Raw genomic sequence first — 12,363 nt, forward strand, 5'->3', positions numbered from 1 at the left:
TCTTCACCTTTTTTTAAAAAAAAAAAAAATTTCTTTTTCACAAAGTTCAGAAAAGACTGAACTTTAGCCTTTCAGTTCCCAGTCTGCCTAGGATGGATTTTTATTTTTCTATTGCACCTTCAGTCTTGCACAAGCCACTTCATGATCACGTAACCATGTGCATGATCAACAGGAGGAGCTGGGGGGAGGGTAAGTGGCACGATTGTGATTATGCTTTGAAATGCTCAGGGTTGGAAATGAAGTATGAGATCCCCCCACTTTCCCTACCTCACTTTAAGGCAATTAAGATTGCCTTAAAGATGCAGGATCTGTTGAAAGTAATAAATTGTTGATTGTTTGTTTATTTTCAGGGTAGACAACAACCAGCTTTTAATCAGCTTTTCATCACCGCTAGAGAGCTATTAAGTCTCTTAAAAATAATTAGAAAACAGAGAAGAAAAATCTCCTCCAATTATTTTCATCCAGGAAACTGGGACTTTATGAAAAAAAACCCTCAAGATTCACAGGAAAAAAAGTTAACTTGGTGGCACAATTAGCTCACTCTTTTAACAATGAGATACTGTTTGCCAGAGATGTGGGAAAACAAAACACGAAAAACTGAACCATCGTTAATATTTTCCCACAAAGCCTGCCACAGATAGTCACCCACCAAGCCGAGGGCTGACTGACTCATAGACCTTTTCACAGCCAGCACCATCCTGCTCTCCCCCTTCCAAATCTCTCTCTGAAGGTTCTCTCCACCTTCTGTTTCCCAGAGCACTGTCCTTTTACCACAGCCTCCAGGCTTAGTCCCATATTGGCAGTTGTTCCCCCTTCTTCCCCCAAATATAATTTGTCTGCAGTCATGCTCATAACAGCAGAGATAAGAAAATAGCTGCCATTTCTCCTTCTGTGGATTGTGCTTCCTGAGCTCGTGTGATGTTATGGATGCTGGCATCTGAATAAGAACCAATATCTTCACCCACCTTGGGTGGACGCTCACTTATTTCTGCTGAACCTTTTTTTTGTTAAGGAAACAAGTTGCAGGAGTCTTCCATTTCTCTGATCTCTGACTATTCACAGAATCTTGTCTTTCAGATCCCTGCAATACCCATTTTTTCCATTTTTGAGTAAATGAACTGTGAGTACTGTCCTGAGGGAAACAGTACTCAAACTTAACTACAACAAAGAGAGCAGCCTCTAGATTTCGATCATATTAGAACTAGCAGCAGGTATGAAATGTCTCAACAGATACTACCTTTCTGTGATTTCAGATAGGCAATGTAACTAAACAGAGTCCCTCCATCTCACATATAAGTTTCCAGTAGCTTTCCCCACCAATAATCCCATGAAAATATACCCTCAACATGCCTCATTTACTTCCACCCTACCGTCACATACACCTTTATTAGTACGCTGGTTGTAACTCAAATGCAATCATCCTTACAGGAAAACAGGATCAATCATGAGCACTTTGCTAGATCCTGAGACGACTGCTATTGTTCTGTTGAGCTGTTGTTGAACCACAGTTCAACAGATATATACCTTTCGAGGTCGTGGCCAGACAATGTCCAACGTGTGCTCCTAAGGTGCAGTTAAGTAGCAAGCAGCCTTTGGAAAGAAGACTGGGGGGACAGACACGCTTTGTTGTTATCACATGGCAGGGAACCTGTCCTCAAAGCCAAGAAGGGATGCCCTTCTCGATGGTCGGCATTAGTCAAATACAAGTTCTCAGATCCAGTAAGAGCTAACTGAACAAAACTGTAATGGACTCTGAAAAACAGATTAGACTGGGTTATGGATTCTAAGGGACGACTAACTAAAGAGTGTGTGAGGGGCTGAGCTGATTAAGTACTCCCCCACCAGGACCCCAGTGGCTGTATCCTTTTATTTTATTTTTTCAATTGCCCATTGGAGATGAATTGTGATTCACTTGAAAAAGGGATTCTTCTTGTAAATCGATCAGTGTTAGACCCATTTGACCTACTAGTGTCTCTTTAAAGATTAATGAACTGGAACACAAAAGTGAAACTCTCTCACTTCAACTGTTCCCATCTGAGTTTCCTGCACCGTGAGATACATTTTTAAAGAGGCCCGTGGAGTGGTTGCATCATTGATTCAAATTCTAGTGTTATTGCGCAAAGCATTTCCATAGCCTGGCAATAGGCAAGACAGCCACACAAACTGATAGAAGGCCGTTAGCAAAGACCATCACAGGACTGTTTTAGATTAAAAATGGCTGTTATTAAAACTGCACCACTTCTCAGGGACCATAGCAGGAATTTGTTAGGCCTTTTACTTCAATACTAGTCACTAATTAAATGCAAACCAGCAACACTAATTAAAAAAAAAAAAAAAAAAAAGGATACGGAAAGTCACTTACTGGATTTGTATTTTCCCCTCTCCAAGTGAAACCCCTTCCTTGCAAATGACAAGCATTTTGGCGAAGATTAGCAAGAGAGGCTGCAGGTAACTGAACCTTCACTCACCAGAGGGTACCACTGCATCCAAAAAGAAAGATCTAGACTTTTAATTTAGAGCTGTGCCTTGCACTATTTCAGGCAAACCCCACTTGTTTTCACATAGCTATTCGTTACCAATTTAGTCTAACACTTGTTTTTAAACCAGGGGTGAAGTCCTGCCCACCTCTATCCTCCCCTAAAATTCACAGGCAATGGTCAAAATTCCATTCTCTGCTCACAAATGCTGTTTGGTGAGCACCCAAAGGACGTTTTCAAGAGAGGGCAACCACCCTTATTTTACCCTCTTGGTCTTTTCTCTTTTTCTAAGCTGATGGCTTTGAGCAAATAGAATAAATACTTGGGTATTTATCTGTCCAGCTTCATTCAGATTGCATGATTTTGAGGAGGTATTTGTGAGTATGAAGTGTTTTATAGCATTTGTATGGCAGAAAGACAGCATAACTCGCTTGGTATACTGACACTACTGTGTAAAACAGAATAAACTGCCAGTGGAGGGTGTGGTTTATCATTTTAAATTATTTTTGCACTCCAGCCAAAGACAGTTGGCTTCTTAAACCATGATTTTGTCCTTTTTAATTTGCCTACTCAATTGTACAAGAATTCCTAATTATTTCTTTGCTTGCAATAACACCATCCAACTTATTACCTGAGAACAGCAGTATTGCATAAATAATCTATTGCCTTTTTAACCTGAAGGTCTCAACATCTGGTCTTCAGGAATATGAAAAATTTCTAATTTAATAATGGAATATTCCTATGACAGTCACCTGAACTGGAAAGTATAACTTTCTGAAGCTTCCTGTTCTCCACTCAGGCGGATTTAGGGTCAAATAGATCATTCAACGACATTGCGTCCTCTTCCAGCAGAGACCCAGAAGTGCGGGGAGAGATCCAGAGCAGGCTGGCTGTCGCATGAAGAGCCACGACCCGCCTGCTGTTTGTCAGCATTCAGGCTAGAAGCACGAGTGCTGCGCTGAGGGGATAGCAGGCTGGGGTTTGGCATTGTCATTGTTTCTCTGCACTTGGATCTATGCTAAGTTAGCAGAGCTCTCTGAATACGGTGCTCAAGCCTGGCTTAAGCTCCAGTGCAATGGTCTAGACAGGTGTAGGTTATCTGAGACCTCTTGGAGCTTTCATCCACTAGAGACCTCTGGTCCATCTGTCTTCTGAGACAAAGCACAGAACCACAGCCATAATGTGTCTGTGTGTTGTACAGCATTGAGCAAAAATGTTTCAGAGTGAAAGTAAAAATCCAGAGGTTGCTCGCCTGGTACAGACGACCAGTAACAATATCTCCACTGTGACTGGGTAAGTTTCAGCTGAATTCGCACAAGGAGTAGGATTTTTTTTTTTTAAACATCTCTAAGAAAGATCTACTGAGCACCATGTAATAAAAATACAGACAGACCAGACTTGACAGATTTGCGATTAATTTTCCTTGGCTCTCAGCTACATCTTTGATTCTGGCAATCTTCCTCTTCTCATCAGACTGACCCATGGAAGCTCTACAGAGACACCCTAACAGACTTCTCAGCTCACGTCCTACCTATCAACCAATACCTTACCCAGAGATTTTATAAAGACTCTCTCCGATCCCTTCCCATTGTAAGTATAGGCTACTTACAACACAGCCCTCTTTCCCATCACCCAACTGAATTACTTCAAACAGGACAGTCATGAGTCTAACATTAGGAGAAGGCAAAGTCTGAAAATCTTTGTGAACCAGATGTTGTCTTACCCTAGAAAGCTAACAGAGATGTCTAGAGAAGATAGGAATAACCAATTTTCAAAACAACTGTTGGACAACACGTTTGCAACAGAAAGGCAGTGACCCAAGGACCTGAAGCAGAAGTTCAGCCATGCTTGTCAAATGATGTATTTGTAGCTGCACTGAGATTTGAGAAAATATATTCTGAAAAACAGGATCTTGAAGCTTGAAAACCAAAATTACTTGGGAGTCACTTAGAATTTAAGCATGAGAATTATGAAAGTCTTATTCAAGTCACAGTACTATACACATAATTATTCCCACCAGGGAATCCACCAGTGGAACTTGTGTGGGTGCTTGCTCTATTATGTGAGACCAAAAAAAAAACAAGAGAGTTTATGACACAGAGCAGCCCTTCCAGCAGAAGGCCATTTATCTCCTCCTTCAGTAAGATCAATTACCATGTCTTAATAGAGCAGCTCCTCCTAACTACTCCTCCTCTATATTGTCTACCCTGACAAGAGCTACACGGTATCAAGAGCAACATTGGATGAAAGACGTAGGCCCCAAGATGTCCCTTTTTCATCATGCATAATTTGTAAAGATAGTCAAAAAATAGCAAGCAATTTAGGCTGGAATTTTGCCAGCTCTGATATTCATAGCACGTGTGATCAAAGAGCAGAATTTGCCAGTCAGTGGAAAAACAATCAGGCTCGTAACCTGACTTCCACCACTGAAGACAAAGCCTGCAAACATTACTATTGATCAGAGCAGAACTATTGTCTCAGGCTGCATTGCACTGGACATTAAACGTCTGCAAAGTCAAGGCCTACACAAGCTGAAGCTGGGGCAGATAGTTCCAAGAATTTAACGCTCCCAATACATGAGCAATTTTCAAAAGTATAAGCAACTGAAGACACTATGAAATCACACTGAAAATTGAAGAAAAGGATATCATAAATGGATTTTATGTAATACTCCAGGTTATGTTACACCATATTGACATACACAATGAATTAAAACAGCTAATTCATCTTACTACCTTCCACTGATAATTCTTTAATTAAGTCACTTATCTTTATCTACATATTTAAGAATGTAGATCTTTCATTATTCATCTCTTAAAGAAAATCAATGTTGTCCTGATTTGCTACAGTTCAAACAAGCGAGCAGTATTAGCTAAGATAAGACAGCCTAATAGAAAAATAATTCATTAACTTTATTAACAAGCCCTAAGAAAATGCTATTGAGCACATTTTCATACTCCTAGAAGCCTGAATTATGAACTGAAAACTTAATGGTGTTCAGTATGACTGAAATATACATAATGAATTTTTTAAAAAAAAGCTTAGAAAAGGAAAAGGGAGAAAACTATTAAAAGAGTCCGATGAAATGTTTTAGAAAGTTCATCTCTAATACTGAATTATATTATAAAAGCCACTATCAAAAAGCTTTGTAGTCCGTAATGAATTAAGAGACTGGAAGATAATCTGTAGCACTGGTTAGATGTGAGTGTCTAAATGCCTATCCACTATACAGTTGTGAAATATTTACACATCAAAACAGACTCTGGTTTTACACTTGGGATTCTAAAGCTTTATAAAAGACACCGTGAAAAGAGTGAAGTTTGAATCTCAATTTCTTGAGGAAGCAGAGTTTTTCTAGTCATCTTAAGTGTCCTTTTCTTCTCAGGGTGACCTTAACTTTCAGATTTGTAAAATGGTTTCCTCTTGTGTTCAATCCTACTGTGTAATAAATTTTAAAAATGACTATTTATCTTCTTTAATATATTAGTCATATGTAGCAGGAGAAGCCTCTGTGGGAATTTTTGCTATTGAGTTTGTTCAAGCTTAAGTCAATGCTGATTTAGAAAATATAACTTACGCTTAGTACCAAACAATCATGAATATATTTATTGGAATAACATCTTTCCATTCTCCTCCAGCAGCGTGTAGTTTATCCTTTGCAATACTGCGTATCAGTGTATATTTACAGTGACCAAGGCAATCTGAAAGTAACGCTTTTATATTGCCCATCTTTCACAAGCCTGAATCACTGGCATTTGGAAAACAAATAGATCTGCTGGTTCTGAAAAATGTGAATGAAATTGGAATTAACCAGGCAGGTATAAGTTATATTTATTTCTGAAAAGTGAGAATCAGTGCATTGCTCAAAAACTGCCTGATGCAAAAGTTGTATTTAAGCAAGTTTAAATATTTTTAGGTTTTGCCTTACTAATCATGACCTCAGCTGCTTGCACCATGTAATGACAATAATGAATAAACATGCTGTGCTTATGAAGAACTAGAACCTAACAAGCTGATCAATTGTTAATTCTATAAAGTGACTAAAACGTGTCTCTACTATCAATAAGTAAATCAGCTTCTATTTGCAGGACTTTGTATATATCCTCCAGCTATCCTGCCCTTCTCTGTAATAATGTAATTATCAGTTTGGTCATATTTAAGTACAACCTGAATGAGATTTGGTATTACTTTTTGTCTTGAAGGTGGAAAAATAGAAGGAAAAATTGTTTGGATATTTAAAGAGACACAATACATTTTTTTGCAGGATGTAGAATTTCCATTTGCCCTCCAATTAGTTGTACACAATTACTCATTTGAAAACCAATTATTTTACAGTATTATTCATCAATCTTATAGACTATTATCAGACAGACATTCCAGAGAAGAAGGCCTTTTTATTATTAAAGCCCTCTTGCTCTAAGCCTCTGTAACAAAGAATTTAAACAAAAGAAAACAATGTTCATTAACTGTAACAGAAGTTGTTACTTCCCTAGAAAAAGGCATTTAAAACAAGACCAGTTTGGCATTATCCAGTCTTTATTTTTCCTCTTAGATGAGGAAAACACAGAAGGTGTATCAAGTTTTCAGCCATAATACAATTACGTATATCCAAAATATGCTAATTACAGATAGCTGCCAGTCTCCACTACATCTCTAAGCAAGATTTAACAGTAATAGTTTATTCATTGATGAAGATTCTGTTCAAGAAGAAGAATGTGTAACACATGCAAAAACCAAGGGTTTTGCTGAAAATAGCTGATTTCCTTCTCATTCCTACAGCCGTCTGCAAAGACACTCGGTGAATGCAGCTACCCGGTCATCCACCCAACAACACAGCTCATCTCAGTCTGGGGTGCAACCAGAGAGCAAGCAGAAGTGTGTCCTGGGTGAGTGATGCACATTGGCAGAGTAAGTAACTGTGTTTAAAGTTGCTGTGCCTTTTTCAGAGTTATAAACAGTAATTATTCTTAAAGGTTTAGGGCTTCTATGTCTATTCTATTGTGAAACCTAAATATATATCACAAAAATACATTAGTAACATCTACAGGAAGGAAATGTTCTGGAGGGAAATGCTATTAAGTATGTGGATAAGCTCAATACTAATTAATTTCTAACACTTAATGAACCAAATGAGCCTATTCATTTCTCAGGTGGAAGGTTACACTAAATCTGCTTCACCTCAGATCCATCTCACCGTGTCAATTCGGTATAAAAAAAAAGAGGGAGAATCCTTTTTATCCAATACTCTCTTAAATTAAGATAATCAATGCAGGTTTTAAAAAGTAACTATTTCTAACAAAATTTTTTTCTTTTAATGGTACCTGAACGGAAACAGGTCTATAATTAAACAAAAGCAGAATGGATCATTTTAGCAGCACACAAACAATATGTGGATAATTTAGTATTAAAATAATTATTTTGCTTTTTCCCCCTTCAGCCCCAGTTAAGCCTATACACCCTATAACTGGTAAATATCTCCCCAGTTAAACTGTTACTCCACTAGTACCTTTCAGCTAAAAAAGCCAATGTCAAATACTCTCTTATATCTTCCAAATAATGGATTTTAACTCAAAGGTTCAGAGACACTGTTTAACTGAGTAACATAACAGGAATACACACGTATGACAATCTATTTTCCACAAAGCTACTAATCCTTTTTTCAGATTCAATGGCCTATTTTATGTGCAAGTCCACTCACTGCTCTAGACATGTGTTTGGGGAAAATTTTACAGCACTTGACTTCTAACCATGGTGCTTCACAGTCATTACACGGTGCTACACAGCACTGACAGTGCTCAGTGCAAGTAGCAGCACAGTCAACACGAGCCCACCAGACAGTCAGGATTGGTCTTTTACAGCTACCTGTCTACACGCTGGGCCAATTCCAGGGAAATCTGTAAAACATTTATGGAGTGAGGCACAGCTGCATATATACAAAGAGGAAAAGGTTTAGCCTCATAACAACAACGCCAGCTGACCACCGTTAACTTCACTGGCTCACTGCATCCCCGTTTTCATTGGGGAGGAAGCAGCGCTGTGGCCCCAGAGCTGGGTTTCCGAGCGGACCAGCCACAGCAGCCTTCTCTCTGCTGAGCTGTATGAGTGTGGCTGATGAGAATCCCCTTCCCTGCGTGCTCACCAGGCACAATCCAGGGATCGTGTCTGAGCGGTATGGGGGAAGGCTCACTCGGTTCCCCTCAGGAGCTGCACGGGTGGCAGTGGAAGAGAGTTGTGGGGCATCACGGACATTTCCTTCACACTCCGTCGCATTTTCTAGGAACAGTGTAACCAGATATCCTGAATGCAGCCCTGGCATTGCCACAGTCCCTGGCAATGGCCAGAAGAGGAGATAATAGCAAAGGGGAAGAGATGACCCCTCCTTCCTTCCTAGTCACCTCATCTGCTAGCATTTGCCAGGAAAATGGAAGGAAACCAGCAGGGACTGTGGGTTGCCTGCATGCCCAGTGAAGGGACCGTCACCAGCAACTATAGCTTCTCTATTTCCTTTTCAAAATTCTAGGGAATAAAGAGTCCCAAAGACTAATTTAAGCAGGGCATATTAACCCCACAGCTTGTGTCCAAAACCACACTTCCATTAAAGACCTCAACGAGCTCTGTTTTCTAGATTAAACAAAACAAGAAGTTTCATTTAGGAGTTAAGTGATCTTTTCTAGGAAATTACGATATGGATGCATTTTATTCATTTCTGAAATAAGGCATTTCTCTTCCTGTCTCCAACATTATTAGCATGTTATAGTAGTTTAAATTAAAAAAGAAACATTCATTATATCACCCTGATATCAGCTCACTGCAATATAACGTTTTTGAAACAGGAAAATATCACAGCTTAGCATCATAAATTCAACACTGAAACAAGATAAATCCTTCCTATTAATGTAAACCTCTGTACTTCACAATATATCTACAGCAGCAATGCACTTCTATTTGCTGAACAGACTATCATAAACACACATAATTCTCATTGAATAATGGAAACAGCAAAGAAATCCGAGGGTAACGATGTTCTCTAGACTAAAACAGCCACAGCCTGATCCTTCGAACAGAGTCACTCATGCAGGGATGTTCCCGCTTGCATATGACAACATAAAAACCACGTCCCCATAACTGGAATCTAGATAACACAGCAAGTGACATCGAAGTATATTTACTCCTTAATTACACATGCACAGAATGTATGCTGGAAGCTTTATTAACTTGCAATATATATAAAGCCCTGAAATGCACATATGAAAGTCTGGGTACACTGTCAATTAAGAATTTCCAAATTTCTCACTAAATACCTGACTGAAATGACTCCGAAAAAAAAAAGCAGCTTGTTTAATTTTGTTGAAAAGAAAAATCACTAACTATTCGATGCTGCTACAACAACTAAATTCTCACCTTTTCCCCTTTACACTCAGATTAACACTCTGAAACTTGCGCCAAATGGGAATTTGTCACACAGTTTAGGAAATGCAAACACATGAATTAATAACCTGAATTATACAAATGTGAACCTGAGATTTGCAATTTGTTTTAAAAAGCTAAAAGAACTCGCGTTAACTGGTTTATCCATGTCTAGGCATTACTCAAATGCTTCTGGTTTAGTTAGCTGTTTCTTGCAGGCTAGAAAAAAGCCTATGAATGCTTTAAGAGCTAAAGCATCAGAGATCTGCTCGCTCCTTTTACGGGGTTAGTTGCTTCCAGAACCAGCAAGTCCAGGCTGACTCCAGTTATACCGTGCCCTTCAGTTCAGAAGGACGTAACGCGTGACTGAATTGTGCTTTGCAAGTGGCTGGTTGGAGAACAGAAAGGGGCAAGAGCTCTGCATCGAGGGATTCAGTTCTTTAACGAGACTTTTACCGTCATGTAACACCGAGGCTGGGAGTGCTGCCCCTTAATATATTTATCCTGGCTGGTTAGATCTCGCAGCACTTGTAACACAACTGTTATTTTAAAAGAAGGAGGGAGAAAACTTGTACTGATGCTGTGCAGAGGGAAATACCCTCCAAGGAGAAAGGCCTGACCCCACCAGAGTTTTTATTCCACAGATGTTCCCTGTAAAGTGTAACTGAAATTGAAACACAACAGAAGGGGCAATAAAAACAACAGGTCACCTTTTGGGTCACTGAGATACCTGATACTACTTTCCTTCGTTTGAGTTTTACTCTGGCATAGTTGTACCAAGTCCAAGAAAATCAGCCTTTCAGCTCACAGCCTTTCCAAACTAATTGCCGGAAAAAATAAAATTAAGCAAAATTGGTGAAATCCACAGTCCTTTGTTCCTCCTTATAAGCCTCTTGAGAATGGCAAAGAGGCTTCAGCGGCACAGACCAACAGGAATCCCTATAGCTTGCAAGTATGCAGGATGCTTTGCCACTGCAAAGCAGCTCAGATCGCACTGCCTGACCTCAGGTGAAAGTGTGCTGTGATCTTCTCATCTGCAGGGTTGGCACTGGCTTCAAAACAACCGTTTGCACGATAGCTATCAAATTTTTCAAAGGGAAAAAGAGATACTGAGGGAGTTCTCCTACTAGACTTTGAGAAGGGGGCAAGGAGTCCCAGGGCCATAAACTGCAAGAGTGAGACAAGGAAAATCCAATACCTTGGGTGAAAAGTATATATATAGGAGAGCTCTTTATTCCAAATATGCTTCCAAAATCCAGGGCAAAGCAGCATCCCTCAAGACTTTCCTCGGGAGACTGGAATGAGGCTTAGCACTCCAAGGTATCTCGTTGCTCCATATTCATATTGATAGTGAGTTAAAAAGAATAAAAGATTTGTTTTAAGAGTGTTATTAAAGACTGATATTCCAAACAAAACAATTTTTCACCCACAAATTCAAGTTTAGTTCTAGAATAAGAGCTTAATCTTTCACTGGCCAACAGAGCTAACTGGCACTGCAAGAACGCAGTAATGTCAAGATTTCATAAGAAACTTTATTTTACGTGAACCTGAGAATTAACTGCTTTCCATCAAATATTTTACTATTTACCTCTTAAAGGTACGTTTTTTCTAACACTTGAGGAGTACTGGCCAAATTCTGCCCTTTTCACTCAGAGCCCAGTCCTTAGTTGGGCAGCTTGCCTGAGAGAGGGCCGCAGGTGTTGGCCTTAGATTAATAAAAGATTGGCCTGGGGAGGTCAGGAGCTGCTCCACACAAGTACCAACAACTGGTTGCCAATTCTGATCTAAGACAGAGCAGTCACATCTAGAACACAATACCAGGTAACATCTGCACAGTGACATGTATGACCAGGAGAACTGGTGGATTTAATCTAGTTCTTAGGAATTTATATAAATCTCAGTGAAGTCAACGGGAATCTTTTTATGCAAGTTCAATCATATCCCAGAATTACCAGAGCTGGAGCAGCCTTCTAGGCAGCCAAGCAAGGGGTCCATGGAATAAGTGGCATGGACCCAGACTATCTCTGCACGCTGGCAAGGCAGAAAGCTCTTCAGTATTGGACTGAAATCTATCACCAAGCCTCTTTTATCATTTTGCCTGTGTTTTTCTTCAAAAATTAGGTGCTTTTAGCTATCACAGTACATCAAACCTGTACCTTCCACAAGCACTGAAGTCACTCAGAAAAATGACAGCAAACATCCCTGTGAAACTACAAGGCAGAAAAAAAAAATCTGCTACAGCATTATCAAAACCTAAGATAGTAAGTAATAGCATTAAAAAAATCTATTTCATACAGATGAAAATCATTACAGTTCTCTAGAGACCCTCTCCCTCTCTGCAGTAACCCATGTCATTTCCCAGCTAGTAAAAATGTGCCACAGGATATCAAAAGATGGTAACGTTCTTCTAATTTTAATATTCCTCTAATCCAATAATGGCTTGTTTACTGCTTTCTAATTTAAAGGTAATTCATTAGAT

The sequence above is a fragment of the Nyctibius grandis genome, chromosome 10 (assembly GCF_013368605.1).
Source record: "Nyctibius grandis isolate bNycGra1 chromosome 10, bNycGra1.pri, whole genome shotgun sequence".
Classification (NCBI taxonomy): Eukaryota; Metazoa; Chordata; class Aves; order Nyctibiiformes; family Nyctibiidae; genus Nyctibius; species Nyctibius grandis.